Raw genomic sequence first — 17,453 nt, 5'->3', positions numbered from 1 at the left:
ATCTCCTTTAATCTCTCAGTGTAATGTAGTTTCGTATCGACAGCTGTGATACAAATAAACTGAGTGTGTCAGGTTGGGAAACCTGGTGAGTACATAGGGTTTTCAACCCACAATAATAAAGTTATTATGTTTCATCATCACACAATTAACCCAATTACCCATCCCTATTATCTTCTTTATTTCTTAAGGATCTACCCTAAGAATCATCTATCATTCACTCATTCATTCCTAAGGATTCTCCTAAGGAATAGGCACGAAGTCCATCGTTGCCTATGGCACAGCTGCCAATGTTATCTATTAGGCACAGCTGCCAATATTGTCATTTAGGCGCAGCTATTAGGATTTTGACGTTCTCTATTAGGCGCAGCTGCCGATATTATCATTTAGGCGCAGCTGCCAGGATTATGATGTTCTCTATTAGGCTCAGCTGCCGATATTATCCTTTGGGCGCAGCAGCCATGATTATGATGTTCTCTACAAGGCGCAACTGCCGATATTATCCTTTAGACGCAGCTGCTAGGATGTTTAGAGTACATTGTGGTTCAAAAAAATCTACAGGTTGTGGCGCAGTTGCCAATATTCATCTATAGCATCTTTCATCCCTCATCATTCATCTACCCATGCTCTACCCAACATATTTGTAGATATAAAATACATATATAGTTTAACTCATTTAAACATGTATAAATCGCTCATACAACATAGATATCAGGAACACAAATAATATGCACACATAGCACGTAATTTATATTAAATACTTCATATCTATGTGTAAGATGAAAGTAACTATGCACTCACTTGTTAAAGTGGCGATTCCAACTTGGACAGCGCTTCGCTTCTTAACAATATAATTTCCTTCGACGAAACCTAGTATTATTACCACTAGATTTTAGTCTAATATTTATTGCGACTAATTACGAAGTGTTAAACAATACTTTACAACCACTACTACAGATAGGGGCCAGACATGAAACACCGGATGGCAGGACCATTTTGGCATTATAGCACTTCTGAAATCCAACAACCTTATGCGGCCCTTCAAACCAGATTCCCCGTACCGCGAGTAGTTAAAATATATTATAATAACATTTTATACATTATATTTTAATATATATATATATATATATATATATATATATATATATATATATTGTTTATAAGTTCATAATAACGATAATAAATTTAAACCTAAGCTATACATAAAGTAGGGTAAGCATAACTCACTTACCGGGAGGTTTGGCATGGAATCGGGCTCTGCGGCGGCAGTAGGCGGCTCCGTCACTTCTTCCTCTTTTGTTTGGTTCGTCCGGCAACAAACCCAAATGGAGAAGGCATGGTGGTTCTGTGGTGGCATCGGGAGGCTGTTAGGACCGATAGAAAGAGATGGGTTATCATGGCGGTGGCAGGTAGCGTTCCGACTGCATGTTGGGTGTCGTTCAGATCGATACCAGGTAAGTAAATGGGGTTTGATGGGTGTTTGTTCTTGTGTTCTTGACTAGAACTGAAACATGGAGGTGTTTGGGTTTGTTTCATTTGACTCTTCACAAAGAAGAATACGAATCAGTGTTCTTCTTTTTGTTTATCATGTTTGATCTTGGTAGAAATCGGTATGGGTTTGATGTTCTCATCGTGAACAGGTGGTGAACGGGTATCTGTTTGGTGTTTGGCAGGTAAGATGGAAAGAATAACAGAGGGGAAACAGTTGGTGTTTCATCACCATTTTCTCTTGACGCCTGGAGCTCGACAAGGGATGTTGACCGTCGAAGAAGAGGACCACGACCTGTGGTGGTCGAAGGAGGGTTCACCTGGTGATGAGAATGGATATAGAAGGGAGGTCAGTGATTCTCTGCTTTCTTTCTTATTTAGGGAACAAAACTGATAAGGATCTGTTTGTAATCTTGGAGTCCTTTAACTGGGAATGGTGGTGATCAAGGGTATTTGAGTTTTGGTTATTTGACAGGAAAGAAGGAAGGAGGATCATGAGTGAGGAATAGAGATTTTATGGGATCTTATTTTTGATTGAGTGAAATTGTGCACGTAACGTGTTGAATTGTGATGTGCAGGGACAAGGATGAAGAAGAGATAAGTGGTGATCTTGGTAATTGACAGCTTAGAAGGAGAAAGGAACACGATTTGTTTGAGTGTTCACTTGTATAAAGTATAACTTAGATGGCCGTCTTTTATTTATTTATTTATTTATTTTTATTTATGTATGTATTGATTTAATTTGTATTATGTATTTGTTTTAATATGTAATGTGTGTATAATTTGTAATTGATAAATTTCCATATGTATTTCGTTTGGTTTGAATTTAGAAACAATGTAATACCTTAATTATTTGTGCATTTGGATGAGTATGATTTATTTTACTAGTTATATACACTAGCATACGTATTTGGATAGTATATACATTTAAACTCATGTGTTAGGAAATGTGAAATTTATTAATTTGTTAAACCTTGGTTTTAAAATACACCCATATATGATGTATATTTATGACAATTTAACCAACCACGTGTAATTGATCGTGACATGCGTCCATACCCAAATATACATACATACATATAGTCGTTCACGAAATTATTAAGTGTTTTGGTTGTTTGATTTGTTTGTCAGATTACACATTTGCACCCTATTTAAGCAATGGACTCGGCGAGTCAGAAATGGACTACTCGACGAGTCAGAAATGGACTACTCGACGAGTCAGATTACACATTTGCACCCTATTTAAGCAGTGGACTACTCGACGAGTCAGAAATGGACTCGGCGAGTAGGTCCGTCAGAAGGAAACCCTAATCCTTAGGGTTTGAACCCTATTTAAGCAACATTATGAGTCTTCACCCAGCCTCCATCACCTCCACAGTCCATTCTCGAAACCCTAGCAACCATTGAGTGTATTAAAGCCTTTCTTGCCATTTTTGGGTGGTTTGAAGTTAGGAGAAGGAAGAGATCTATTTGTGATTCAAGAAGAGGCAGGAGATCCAGAGTTTTTGTTGCATTTCAGAGCTCTTGAAGGTACAAAGTTTATACCTTGGTTTATTTTCACTTAGATCTTCATGAAAGCTTGTTTGTTGCCACTTTTGGGTCCGTTCCAAGCTAATTTCGGGTAGAGAGATTTTGGGACTGTAAGGACCTTAGATCCAGGCACTCTTGAGCTCCAGAAGCTCAAAGTTACCACCTTTATTCAGCCTAGATCCCATTCTATGCCCTAGACTCTCATTTCTAGCTTGTTTTGGTTGATATAGCTTCATAGCATCATGCATGCACGTAAAGTTAGCAACTTTACGTGTTATTCTAGCGTAAGGAGTCCAGACCTATGAACTAGAGGCAGTGGAATCACCTAGGGTCAACTGTATAATCTGAGCATGCAATGGACTCACCGAGTTGTTCTTGGGACTCGACGAGTCGGATCGATGTCCCCAAACCCTTCTTCGATTATGAGTGAAACCACTGAGTTAAGGAGATGACTCAGTGAGTTGGACATGAGTGAGACTCGGAAACAAAAGAACTCGACGAGTCCAAGGAGAGGCTCGACGAGTAGAATCGAGACGTCCCGATGTTATGACCATTTGAACTCGACGAGTCAGTAGAGGGACTCGGCGAGTTGGGTTGACTGAGAGTTGACTTTCACCTTGGCGTTGACTTTGACCAGGAGGGTAAAATGGTCATTTTACCCTAAGAGGATTATCAGTTTTTGATTAAGTGTTGTTATGGAATTATAGCCGGAGAGTCGTCGGAGCAGCAGATAGGGATCCCTCCCCTATTTTTTTCAGCAGTCAGCCATATGATGTGAGTTTCCTTCCAGTAGGAACGGGTCTACGGCCGTAATGTCGGCCCGTTTAGATGATAGTAGTTCCGGACTTCGGTCCGATGCGGGGTAAGCCCGATGCAGTTTATGTGATCATGTTATATGTTTATGCTTATGTTATGTTCAGTTTATCCCGGACTTCGGTCCGATGCCGGGCGGGGCCCAATTTATGCCGGACTTCGGTCTGATGCCGAGCGGGGCCCGATGCAGTGGGCAAGGTCCAGTATTTGTTATATGTGTTGTTATGGTATGTGGTAGTTTGGGGGAGCTCACTAAGCTTCGTGCTTACAGTTTCAGTTTTGGTTTCAGGTACTTCAGCTAGCAAGGGGAAGAGCTCGGGATGATGGCATGACACACACCACAATTTTTCTTAGCCTGGAAGTTTATATCCACGCGTAGGTATTGACAATATCTACATCTCTCCTTTTGACTCCATCGGCTAATTCTTGACCGATTTTAAATTTAACAGTATGAGAAGATTACACTGTTTAACGACCGTGTAAAATTCATAACTTCTACATACGGACTCCGTTTTCGACTGTCTTTTTATCGTTGAACTCCTATTAATGATATCTTCAATTCTCATTTAGGTTGCGTCGGGTAAAAACTGATCTATCTAAAATTCAAATTCCAGGTTGTGCATTGTTATGCTAAATCTTAGAAAAAATCATAACTTCCTCATACGAAGTCAGATTTGAGCATTCTTTTTATGCACGCTCTCGGTTTAACGTATACTACGACTTTCGTTTAGATCACTAAGGCTAAATAGTACTTTATCACAAACTCACCTTTTACGATTCCCGGTGTCGTGTCGGTTTTGCCGTAAAACTTCGACCGGTCATAACTTCTTCGTTATAACTCGGATTTCAGCGTTCTTTATGTGTACGGAACCCTTATGACATATACTATAACTTGGTTAATATTATTTAAAAAAGTCATTTTTGACGTTTATTGTCTCTAAATTGACTAGCCCGAATCTACGGGCGTTACACCTCATATAACTTTCTCATCAGGGTCTCAAATGCAGCCTGTTGCTCAAGCCCCCAATAGAAATCCACACTATTCTATGTCAAGCGATTCATATGAACAACAATCTTGGAGAAACCCTAAATGAATCTCTGATAGTAACTAGCCACCCGCAGAAAACTCCTAATCTGTGACATTCCCAATTTCACGACCAGAAAAGACCGATTTGTTTATGCTTTATTTGAAAATTAGAGTATCCTTTTGAATAAATATGTTGCGGAATTTGTTCCCAAAAAATATCATAAGTAAATTATCAAAGCATTTCTAAAGAAATGTGTTTTCATTATATTAAAAAAAACGTTGGGATGTCATTGTCAATATAGTACATAAGCATAAATTAAAATAGTAAAAGCCTTACAACATCTATTATTCTAATGGCCTATAATCCATTGATATCTCATCAGATCATCACTCATGTGCTCTATGGCCACTACCTGTAATACAAGAAACTGAGTGGGTCAGGCTTGGGAGCCTGGTGAGCACATAGGTTTTCAACCCACAGTAATTAAGTTCATTAATTTCATCAAATCTTTCAACCCGATTACCCGTTCATGTTATCCTCACTTTCTGTCCCTAAAGCATCTAATGTAAGGGACCTAGCCTATAATTATCATCGGGATGACAATACTGCTTAGGGGATTCCTCAGCAATATATGTCAGTAAGGCAACCATGAGGGGGATGGAGTATACCAGTGAACACATCGTTCACAAACACCTACAGGTTGCGAGTCTGCCAGCGTTCCACTGGACTGTCTAGAATAGCCCGTGTTTGTCATCTATACTCCGCTAGATGACTGAATCAGCTTAAACATCGAGGCCTCTCATCATTTATTTCATCATCTATATCATTTACCCATCATAACTATACGTATAAAATACATATACAATTTAAATCGAATGAAACATGTATATTTTGTTCATCCAGCATAGATATCAAGAACACAGATAATATGCACACATAGCATGCAATTTATATTAAATACTTCATATCTATGTGTAAGATGAAAGTAACTATGCACTCACTTGTTAAAGTGATGACTCCAAACTCGGGCAGCGCTTCGCTTCTAACAATTTTATTTTCCTTCGACAAAACCTTGTATCATTATCACTAGATTTTAGTCTAATATTTATTGCGACTAATTATTAGTCGAGATTTATCATTAACTCAAGGTCTACGAGCAATATTGTTTTTCTTGTATTATATAATTTTTAAACAATACTTTTCAACTACTATGTACAGATAGGGGTCAGACATGAACCACCGAAGGGCATGACCATTTTGGCATTTAAGTTGTTCTGAAATCCAACAACCCTATGCGGCTCTTCAAACCAGATCCCCCGTACCGCGAACAGTTGAAAGGTATTAAAATAACACTTTGTATAATTTATAATACTTAAGCACATATATTTTTTATAGGTTCATAATAACGATAATGAACTTAATTATAAGTTATATTTAAAGTAGGGTAAATATAATTCACTTACAGTGGAGTTTAGCTAGGAGTCGGGCTCTGCGGGGGCAGAACTTCTGAGCCGAAAGCTCTTCTTATCGGAGCCTTCTGGCGCTCTGGGACTCGCCTCTAACACTTGGGAAGTGCTAGGGGAAGGGCTAAGAGAGGTAATTGAGAGAGAAAAAATGGGAAAGGTGTGAAGAGGAATGACGAAATACCTGTGCGAAGTCGTGGAGAGGAAGGAAGGGTGGGGATCGCCCCACGTGTCAGCCTCGCATCAACCCATAATTTAATTAACTTCTAAATTATGTAACTTTTGCATACGAGCTCTGTTTTTGACGTTCTTTATATCTACGTGTAGGTAGTGACGTGATCTACAACTTTCGTTTAGACTCTGTCAGCTAATTTTGAATTTATTTTTAAAGTTATATTTTAACAGGCTTAGACAGATAAAGTCCGTTAAAAATTCATAAATTTGTCATCCGACGTCCGTTTTCGTCTGTCTTTATATCGTTGAGCTCCTATTAACGAGATCTTCAATTATCGTTTAGATTGTTTCGGATAAAAATCGATCGATCTAAAATTCGATTTTCGGGCTGCATACTGCTATGCCAAATCTTAGAAAGATCATAACTTCTTCTAACGAAGTCAAATTTGGACGTTCTCTATATGGACGCTCTCGGTTTAAAGTATACTACGACTTTCGTTTAGATTTATAAGGCTAAAAAGTATTTTATCGCAAACTCACTTTTTACGATACACAGCGTCGTGCCGGTTTTGTTGCAAAACTTCGTCGGGTCATAACTTCTTCATTATAAGTCGGATTTCAGCGTTCCTTATATCCCCGAAATCTTTGTTGCGACCACTTCAACTTTCTTCATAGATATTGGGTCAAATCTTCATTCTATTTTTGATGCATATTTTTATTATTATTTTATTATATCGTTATAAGTACATATTTTGCACATAAATCGCATAAATCAAATAACACTCAAATAATTCCTCTTCATTACTTCAAAATAGGTTATAATTGTTGACCCTAACCATTACATCATTATAATAATGCTTAGCCTAGAAACACGGGCGTCACATAATCTTAGATGGGGACTTCAGGACCTCCCACTGCATCACCGCCTCAACCTTGGCCGGGTCGACCAGAATCCCGTTCTGGTTGACGATGTGTCCCAAAAATTGGACCTCTCGTAACCAGAACCCACACTTGGAGAACTTAGCATAAAGCCCCTCATGTCTCAGTACTCTAAGTAACTCTCGAAGATGTTCCTCATGTCTCAGTACTCTAAGTAACTCTCGAAGATGTTCCTCTCGTAACCAGAACCCACACTGCAAACCCGGTTCATCAAGCCCATAAACGTTGCTAGTGTGTTGGTGAGCCAAACGACATCACCACAAACTCGTAATGACCATTAACGAGTTCGGAACATTATCTTCTCCACATCCTCCTCCCTAAGTCTCATCTGATGGTAACCCAACCTCAGATCAATCTTGGAGAACCAAGATGCACCATGAAACTGATCAAAGACATCATCAATCCTAGGAAGTGGGTAACAGTTCTTCATCGTCAACTGATTCAACTCCTGATAATCTATGCATATACGGTGAGACCCATCCTTCTTTTTCATAAACAAAATCGATGCTTCCCAGGGTGAACTGCTCGGTCTGATAAATTATTTGCCCAACAACTCCTGGAGCTGACAAGACACCTCCTACATCTCTGGTGGGCGAGGAAATACGACACCTTAGCAATTGGGACCGCACCGGGGATCAGATCGATCCTGAACTCCACCTGCCTCACGGGAGGTATACCGGGTAAATCCTCCGGAAATGAATCTGGAAACTCTCTGACCATTGACACATCTGAAACCGAAAGTCTCCCCTCCTCCCGAGTACCCACCACATATGTGAGATAACCCAAACATCAATGCTAGAGATATTGTCGAGCCCTGGCATCCGAACAAAAAGTTGAACCAACCTTGGCACCTTCGCCATAAATGGTCAATTCTCCCCCACTTGGGGTTCAAACTACCAATATCTACCTCTCACAATCGATCATGGATCCAAATCTGCTCAACCAGTCCATCCTTACAATCACACACACATCCCCCATAGGGATGGGGATCAAGTCAATCGGGTAAGACACCCCAAATATCTCCAAAGTACAATCCCGAAAAACAATCGAAGTAGAAACCTTGTGTTAGTTCACGATGGAAACTCGCAACGAACATTCCAACTCCCCAAGGGTCATATCAAAATCCCTACTGAAGGACTGAGATACCAAGGACCAACTCGCACCCGAGTAAAAAACCACAAGAGCAGGCAAGGAATTCACAAAGAAGGTACATATCATAAATACAAGCATAAGCATATAGGAAATGACCGAACAAAATAATAAATTGATACATACTAGTAACTGTTGGATTAGGTGTCTAAGCCATTAACTAAATTATTATAAACTTGAATTATCAGCAAAATCCTTTTGGGTTGTCCTCAAACCTAGTAAAAGACTGGAATGCTATTTGGAGAAAGAGACTGATTTATTGATTTATTATATGATTAATAAATTAATTAGAAATCAAAATAAATAAGTTATTAATATGTTTTTAGAAAAATATATTAATTATAAATTATATTATTTAATGAAGAATTAATCATAAATTAATTGGTATTAATTGGATTAATTAAAAGTAGAAGGACTAAAAGTGTCAATGTCCAAACGTTGAACAATGACTTATTCTAGAACCTCCCTAGGAGAGGGGACATTTAGAGGGCTTTAAGGAGATTTTATAGGAGTTCTAGGAAGCTTAGGGTTACTTGGGGGAAAAGAAAAGGGTTAGAGTTATCCAAAAGGAAACATACCTTTTATACACCTCCTTAAGCCCTATAAATACCCCAATGCATAGGGTTTCGAATTTCACTCTTCCAAGGAATCCCTAGAGCCGAAAATTATACCTTCAACTCCTCTATCTTCAATAGCCTCCAACTGCTAGGGTTTGGGTGTCAGCCATTAGAGGCACGAGATTTCTAGTGCTGACTTTCTAAAGTTCTACAAAGAAGGATTACTAGTTTATCTACAAAAGAAAACTAAAAGGTATGTGTTAACATGCTGTCGCAGGCATATTAAGCAAATAAAATTACACTACTGGTTGCACTAATAATATAGCACAAGGAAGCAGGGTCGAATCCTCAGGGACGCAGCCTAACAGTCAATGTCTTTTTGCATCAGGCACAGTCTAGTCAAAACATAAATTATTAAAAGGGGATTTTGAATTAACTAAAAAAAACTAAAAATGCAGTGAAATTTAACTAAACGAAAATCAACAATAAAAGCGATTTCAGTTCTGCTGTGACTTTCCTAATTATGCAACAAGTTCAGATCTGGTTATTTGAGATGCGTTCTATATAAGCTGGTACTGAGAAAAACTAACAAGCTCTAGTATAATCTCTTTTACCTAAATTAGTTAACCAAAACAAGCTCTTTCATTAACCCTAACTTTTTACTGTTCAATTAAACAAGCTCTTAATTAAATCAGAAAAGCAGCTTTAAGATCTGTGTGAAATTCCCAACAATACCCAATACTTCTCACGAGCTCGGAAGCATAAAGATATGATTTTTACAGTTTATATCAGAGTTAAATCCCAAAACGGAACAAATCTTATACTTTTTACTTTAACCAGTTAACAAGAACAATTACAGATTCTATTAACTGATTAGCTGGAATGATAAAACCCTAGCTAGGTGATCAAACTAACACGAATTTAAAACCAAACATTCATTAAGTACAAAATGGAAAAATCTAAATAGAAACACAAGAAGAAAACCATATCTAAAAACTAATCACATAAAAAGTACTAGTCCATGCAGAACTGAAAACTAGGGTTTATCCAGACATGACTAAAAACGAAACTAAACTAGGTAAAAGAAATATTTACTGATAAATCTAGATAAACTAAATGTGTGAGATGATTCATAGTCTTCAGATCTTTAGAATTCGCTGAAAGGTATCAGAAATCGTCTTCAGAAGGGTATTCTGTCGTCTGGAATCGTCTAACCCACGGATATGATAATGAGGGTCGTATTTATATGCGAGACGAAAACTTCCGGAGAAAGAAACCAAAAAATGTGATCGCATATTCTGATAATACGATCGCATATTTTCTGATTTTTTCCAGATTTGCCTCTGAATGATGCAGGATGCTTATTTCAACCTTTTCGGGACTTCGGGACAAAAATGAGATCGCAGAAGTGAATAATGTGATCGCATATTTTGGTTTTTTTTTGTTCAGATGACTTATTTCGACCCTGGGAAACTTTGTGGCAAAAATGCGATCACAGAAAAAAAATGAGATTACTATACGATCACATTTTTTGCTTATGTGATTGAAGATTTGGCCTTTTTCACAAACACGAAAGTCGTCCGAATTTTTGTCTAATTTTCAGAACAATTTGAATCTCATAAATCGGAGTTACGAGTCATGATATATGGTCAAAATACTGACACGGGGTGAAAGCTGTTAGCAACATCCTTTAGGCTTTAGATTCTAGAAATCTATCTTCGTATGATCAATTTGATCGAATGTTTCTTGACCAAAACATCTTCCAAGCATTCCTCAACATCATTCTTCAGCTCCAATTCCATTTAGGCTCCAAATATGCATCCAACTACTCCCAGTGTACTGCTCCACTCGAACTATCTGAAAATGACACAAAAATATTAGCAGTACGGGAATTCTGATAAAATACATGAGCTGAACATTATTTAAACAAATGACATGAAAATGTACAAAATATGATGCAAAATGCTAATAAAAACTACCCTAAAAGATGTTGGGTTTTTATTCAAAAACTAGATTCAAAAACATGATTTTTAGCAACGGAAGACTTATAATATTTTGAATAACATAAACAAGTTAAACCCACCAAGGATCATCTTGCAAAGTTTGAAAAGAAAACAAACACCACCAAAGAAGAAGAACAACAAATAACAACCTTTATATTTCTTTGGATCCTCTTGGGAGGCTTGGAAGTTGATGAAAATGATGAACTTTAGAGACACCAACAAGAAGCCAACTTGATGTAGATGGTAGTCTAAAATTCTTAACTCTTAAGCTTGAAGTTCATAACCAAAGTTAGTTGGCTACCGCACGGAGCAGTACAACCTCAACCCAAACCACACAATATGTCAACATATAACAGATACTAACACATACAAATAATATGTAACGCTTGTGCCCTAGTATAGTGATATGTGCCTTATAGTCCCTTGAGTATTCAATATTTCCTTTTTGGTCCCTGAAGTAGTACATGTGACATCCGCCTAAAATGGATTCGGGTCAACCCAACCCAATTGGAAATTTAATAAACCCTACTCAAGATTACTTGACGCTAATAGGATCAAAACCCATACACTACGATATAAATTGACGTTAATAGCAACATAGTATAGTACAACGTTATAACTATAATCAAATTAAATTATGATACCATATTAAAATCAAATCAAAGTATAATGCTCTAATTAAATTAAAAGAATCAAACTTGAATGCTATAATTAAACTTCAAATCAAAGTAGATTGTTATAATCAAATAATAACCTATCTTTTATAAAACTCCCTTTTTATAAACTTTACATTAAATTTTATAAAACTCTGTTTTTATAAACTTTACATTAAATTTTATAAAACTCTTATATTAATTATGTAAAAGATGCTTGTGTTAGTGGGAAATTATGAAGACCACCAAAAGCAAAAAAGATTATTCCCATGGTCTCCCACTCACACCTCCCATCCACTTTCCTTTCCTTTTTCTCCCAACACATTATTCTCTTCACCACTTAAACCTTCTCTATTCTTTCTCTCACTCTCAATCTCGAAATTCATACAAGAAATACTCATATTCCAGCCAAGAACAATCTATTATACTCAAATCTTCATCCCTCTTGAAGCATTCATCAAGGTATCTTGTTAAAAGTTTCAAATTCATACAAGAAACAAATTAAATCCACCAAACTATCTAAAACTCATTTTATGCATAAAACTGATTTTTCTCAGAGTCCCATCAATAAAATAAGAAGTTCTGGAAATTTTCAGAAAATAACTTATTTTTATTGAATTACTATAATTATTGCAATAAAGTAGGGCAATAATTCACATAAAATACTTTTTGCATACAATAAATTCTGAGAAAATTATGGGATGACATATATATTGATTAAACATAATTTATGAAGTTTCATGCATTTATATTACTGTTTACTATTATTTATGATTTTATTGATTAATTAATAATGAAATACATAAAAAATACTTCCCATAGTCACAAATATCCGAAACTTATACAATGGGCTCTATATCATGTTATAAAACTATGGTTAATTTTACAGAATTTTTGGGAATCATTTATTATTTTTCCTGGATTTTGTTGTTGTTTAATCATTAAAGTATTAAATAAATACTAAAACAGTTCAGAAAAATATAAAATTTTTACAGTAATTAATATTATATGAAATAATGATTTCCTAATAATTTCATAATTTTTCAATACTGTTTACTATTTAAAACCATTTTCCTAAGTATTTAAGCATGTAAAAAATGCATTTTAATGATTATTTCATATAAATAATTGTTAAAATCTGTAAATAATTATAATTGGGCAAGTTATTATTTTAATAAGAAATTATTAAAATCTGGCCTAAATTGAAAATATAAATTAATTATGCAAAGTAATTAATTCAATTTAAAATTCATTTAACAAATGAATACCTTAATATTCTAATCAAAATGAGTTATTGTTAATTCATCTAATATAAGAATATGTGTCTAATTATTTGTATTAATACTCCATTCTCGTTTAGCAGTTCCTAAACCAAAACTATTAATTATATTAGGTTCTACGCCATTTTGACCCGAACCGTCTATCGTACGACACACGCATTTCGTTTTGGGACTAATGTGAGTAATCTACCCCATATTTTATAATTTTCAATACTTTTGGGGTGTATCATGTGGTTCTAATATGTTCCAACTTCATTTTATTGTTTTATCACAATTGAGACATTATTGGGACATTTATACGTGAGTCATTAATTGCATAACTATTGTTTGTTTACGCTACATGTACTTGTAGTGCATTACCATTTTTAGTCTAATCTCCATGACTATGCCCGTATTCTTGAGGTACGTTATGAACAATAATAGCGCTATTGGGTTGACCACCCCGCCTTGGGACGCTAAGGTGATTGATCGCACGTGGTTGAGTGTGTTTGATGATTAGATGCTCCATCCTATATATATTTATATATATATATATATATATATATATATATATATATATATATATATATATACATATGTATATATAGGGTGAGGACTTATTGTTGTTGTTATCATTTGTTAATCAATTTTTGATTTATAAACCGTTATCTCAAATACAATTGTTTGCCGACTTCAAAAGAAAACAAATTTCAAATTATAAATGTTTCAACTTCACAATTTTCTCTACTAAAATTAGATTACTCACCAACTCTCGTAGTTGACCTGTTTTTACCCATGATGCAGATTTGAAGAATGAAGTTGATGAAAAATAGGTTGTGCCTTAGAAATCCACAAGACTATTTAAATTTGATGTAATAAATGTTGTTCGTATTTGGATTGGTATTTGTATGTTGTGGATCTTGTTTGCATACTTAGTACTTAATTGAATCTAATCATATTATAACATAGTTGTCATGAGACTTTGAACAATATATCACGCCTTGATCGATTCCGACAAGGATCGGGGTGTGACAGATTGGTATCAGAGCCCTTGACTATAAGGAATTAGGTTAATTGCCTTGACCTAGTCTATAGCCTCTAGGGTCCTCTCGTATGCTAGTTTATAAAATGCACACACAACTGCATGCAATTCACACTTAGAAAATCCTAGGAATACCTTTGTGTGTTAATTGCTCCCTTAAGTGCATACGTATTACTCCTGACACTTATATGTGTGCATACACTGGTGAATATTCTCCTCTTTCTCTGAAAATCACACACATATTCAAGTGGTTTTAAAAAAAATGTATATACATATATATTCCTTAGAGCTCATAGGAAATTCAAAGTCATCCACTCTAGTTGGGTAGGATCATAGTAATGGACGCGTAGTAACTGGAAGGGGGAGGTGCCGGTAGCCTGAAAGTCCTGACTAGGCAAGCATTCGTATACATCCCAATCAACCGAGGGACCAGTTTGCTTATCTGGGGACCAAAGGCGAGAGTTCCCAAACCTATAGGCCAAAGCGCGTCATTCACATTACTTTTGAGCCATCAAAATACCCGACCTTATCAAACGTATCCGAAAGGATACACTCCAAAATGGCCAACTCATTGGACTATTAAGTTCCCTAATAGGCCTAGTAGTGGGAAAGACATGTGAAAACTTAGTTTTGTGGGGGCCCACGCAAGTGCTACATGTTTCACATTTAGTAACCATGGAAAGCCCAAAAGGTGCCCAACACTCCTAACCATGGCCCAACAAGTGTTTTACAATTATTTTACCCAACAATGTCTAAAAACTTTATTTCCATAATCAATTTACAAATAACTCACAAGTCCATATGCGTGTTTCTCGTAGATGGCATTACGACCCCCATACGCTGCTCGCAACAACCGAAGGCTAGCTGCCCTTATCGCCAAGGAGGTAGCAAACGTCATCCCAACAATTGCAACCCAACTTCATTCTCTTCAGCCACAAGCTCCAGCAACCACTCCTCGTTGCTCGTTCAAGCACTTTCGTAACTGCAATCCGCCTTACTTCAAAGGCATCGATGGTGCCACCGCACTCCTCACATGGATTGAAGAAATGGAAAGTACTTTCATCCATAGCGAGTGTCCTGAGGACCTGATGGTCCGTCATGCTACAGGGTGCCTCCAAGGTCATGCTCTCACATGGTGGAACCTAGAAAAACGGGCAAAGGGAGAGGTTGTTGCCTTGGGAATGACCTGGTCAAAACAAAAGGAACGCATGATGGAGAAGTTCTGCCCTGACAGCGAATTGCAAACTCTCGAGGATGAATTCTGGAATCTGAAACAGGTGGGAGGCGACAACGCGACCTACACCAATAGATTCCATGATCTCTCGAGACTCCTACCTCACATGGTTCAACCTATGAAAACTGCAATACGTCGCTACATCAAAGGGTTACCACGCCAGATCCGTGATTCGGTGACCAGCAGCAGGCCATCTACCCTAGAATCCGCAATTAACCTAATTCCCTATAGTCAAGGGCTCTGATACCAATCTGTCACACCCCGATCCTTGTCGGAATCGATCAAGGCGTGATATATTGTTCAAAGTCTCATGACAACTATGTTATAATATGATTAGATTCAATTAAGTACTAAGTATGCAAACAAGATCCACAACATACAAATACAAATCCAAATACGAACAACATTTATTACATCAAATTTAAATAGTCTTGTGGATTTCTAAGGCACAACCAATTTTTCATCAACTTCATTCTTCAAATCTGCATCATGGGTAAAAACAGGCCAACTACGAGAGTTGGTGAGTAATCTAATTTTAGTAGAGAAAATTGTGAAGTTGAAACATTTATAATTTGAAATTTGTTTTATTTTGAAGTCGGCAAACAATTGTATTTGAGATAACGGTTTATAAATCAAAAATTGATTAACAAATGATAACAACAACAATAAGTCCTCACCCTATATATACATATGTATATATATATATATATATATATATATATATATATATAGGATGGAGCATCTAATCATCAAACACACTCAACCACGTGCGATCAATCACCTTAGCGTCCCAAGGCGGGGTGGTCAACCCAATAGCGCTATTATTGTCCATAACGTACCTCAAGAATACGGGCATAGTAATGGAGATTAGACTAAAAATGGTAATGCACTACAAGTACATGTAGCGTAAACAAACAATAGTTATACAATTAATGACTCACGTATAAATGTCCGAACAATGTCTCAATTGTGATAAAACAATAAAATGAAGTTGGAACATATTAGAACCACATGATACACCCCAAAAGTATTGAAAATTATAAAATATGGGGTAGATTACTCACATTAATCCCAAAACGAAATGTGTGTGTCGTACGATAGACGGTTCGGGTCAAAATGGCGTAGAACCTATTATAATTAATAGTTTTGGTTTAGGAACTGCTAAACGAGAATGGAGTATTAATACAAATAATTAGACACATATTCTTATATTAGATGAATTAACAATAACTCATTTTGATTAGAATATTAAGGTATTAATTTGTTAAATGAATTTTAAATTGAATTAATTACTTTGCATAATTAATTTATATTTTCAATTTAGGCCAGATTTTAATAATTTCTTATTAAAATAATAACTTGCCCAATTATAATTATTTACAGATTTTAACAATTATTTATATGAAATGATCATTAAAATGCATTTTTTACATGCTTAAATACTTAGGAAAATGGTTTTAAATAGTAAGTAGTATTGAAAAATTATGAAATTATTAGGAAATCATTATTTCATATAATATTAATTACTGTAAAAATTTTATATTTTTCTGAACTGTTTTAGTATTTATTTTATACTTTAATGATTAAACAACAACAACATCCGGGAAAAATAATAAATGATTCCCAAAAATTCTGTAAAATTAACCATAGTTTTATAACATGATAGAGAGCCCATTGTATAAGTTTCGGATATTTGTGACTAGGGGAAGTATATTTTATATATTTCATTATTAATTAATCAATAAAATCATAAATAATAGTAAACAGTAATATAAATGCATGAAACTTCATAAATTATGTTTAATCAATATATATGTCATCCCAGAATTTTCTCAGAATTTATTGTATGCAAAAAGTATTTTATGTGAATTATTGCCCTACTTTATTGCAATAATTATAGTAATTCAATAAAAATAAGTTATTTTCTGAAAATTTCCAGAACTTCTTATTTTATTGATGGGACTCTGAGAAAAATCAGTTTTATGCATAAAATGAGTTTTAGATAGTTTGGTGGATTTAATTTGTTTCTTGTATGAATTTGAAACTTTTAACAAGATACCTTGATGAATGCTTCAAGAGGGATGAAGATTTGAGTATAATAGATTGTTCTTGGCTGGAATATGA

The sequence above is a fragment of the Lactuca virosa genome, chromosome 1, assembly GCF_052849685.1.
Source record: "Lactuca virosa cultivar CGN04683 chromosome 1, Lactuca_virosa_CGN04683_v6, whole genome shotgun sequence".
NCBI lineage: Eukaryota > Viridiplantae > Streptophyta > Magnoliopsida > Asterales > Asteraceae > Lactuca > Lactuca virosa.
The sequence above is the reverse complement of the archived record's forward strand: the minus strand, read 5'-3'. Positions refer to the sequence as shown.